The following is a 1,673-nucleotide window of genomic DNA, read 5'->3' as shown; positions in this document are numbered from 1 at the left end:
ACATAGCTGGTAGAGTCATTGCTGGACCCTCAATTAGCAAGAACCCCCACATCTGTTCCTGAGGCTGCTTGCTGGACGCCAGACAGAACCCTCCTCTCTCAGGGACTGGGGAAGGGCGTGGTTGTGCGGCCTCAGTTTACCAGAAAGCCCATGACTGGGAGCTTGGATCTGGCCTCGCAGGGACAGGCGTGACCTGGTCTCTTATGGGGATGGACGTTGACTGGAAGTCTGCTCTGTGCCAGACGCCGTCCTGAGCCCTCCACGGCTGGCCCGTCCCGGAATGCTCACGAAGGCCCTGGGCGAGCAGGCTGCCCACGTCGTGCCCGGGAGGATGGGGAGGCTGGGAGCGGAGGCCACCTGCCCGAGTCACCGCTGTGGGAAGGCTGAGCCGGACTCAGTCCCGGGCCCGTCGACTGTCAGCTTCTTTCGGCCCTGGTGTCACCCCTCTTTCGGGGCTTTTCTGGTCCATCTGTCTTCCCAGGACTGTTAGGGGCAATGTGGTCACTGACGTGTATTTTAATGAGCAAATGTTCCACAGAGAATTTCTTGAGCTTTGTTCTTACCCCAAAATATCAGTGAAGGAAATGGCAGGAATTCTCACCAAACTTAAACTGAGATCGTTCCTCACCTGTGTTTTTCTCGCGCGTGGTTGGTTGACTGTTATGACGTGACGTTAGTGTAAACCGCGGGTGACAATGAGGGACAAACACAGCGAAGTGCGTGCCGCGCAGTCAGCTCTGTCGTCAGGCTGCAGGCTGCGTTTCGGGTTATTGTGAAGGAGAATGGACACTTCTGAAATCTCAGTTAACTTCGGCTCCCGTCCAGAGTCCAGTTGACCTTTTAGCTTAACGTCCGTTATTATCACAGAGGAAGAACCCTCGGTCCCATCGCTGTGTTTGGAAGCGAAGCGTCCGTGAGGGGCTGGTCGCCGAGCACTTGATGGAGCAGGAGCGGGCGGAGGCCGTGACGGCGGCAGGGAGCCCTCAGCCTGGACTGTGGAGCCGGCAGAGTTCGGGTGCCTCCTTCCTTCTCCTCCTCGCTGCCTGTCACCCCTCGTCCGGACCTGCCGCTCCTGTCTGCTCCAGGCCCTGACTGAACAGCCTGGTCACCACGAGCACTGGCGACTTGCTGAGTTACGTCTTTGAGAATATTCGCAGTTTCCAAAGGAGGTCAGAGGGAAGGCTGAGTGTGTGCAGACGGAGATCGGGGTCTGAGAGCAGGTGACAGTGGGTGGATCAGGCAGCTCCGGACGGTGGGGAGGCTGCGCTTTGCGTGCGGGCCTTAGCGTGTGCTGCCTGTGCTGGGTCTGGGCTCCCGCCTTCATCTTGCCTCTCGTCTCATCTGACTCTGTGCCAACGGCAGGATGAGTGCCGGCCCTCAGCTTGGGGCGTGTCTGCCCACTGCCCGTCTTTCTCTCTGTGCCACGAGTGGGATGGTCTCTTTTCTCTCCGTGTGCCCTCTTGTGCTCTGTCCCTGATCCAATATGACCCAAACAGACATCTCAACAGAGCCCAGATGAAAAACCTCCATAATTTCCTAACATTCTTCGAGGAATCGGCAAACTCAGGCCCTTGGTCCAAATTCCGGCCAAAGCCTGCTTTTGCACACCCAAGAGCTAAGAATGGTTTTCACATTTTTAAATAGTTAGAAAAAAAGCCAAAAGAAGAATACTA

The sequence above is a fragment of the Equus caballus genome, chromosome 6 (genome assembly GCF_041296265.1).
Source record: "Equus caballus isolate H_3958 breed thoroughbred chromosome 6, TB-T2T, whole genome shotgun sequence".
Lineage (NCBI taxonomy): Eukaryota > Metazoa > Chordata > Mammalia > Perissodactyla > Equidae > Equus > Equus caballus.
This window is presented reverse-complemented; position numbering follows the sequence as displayed.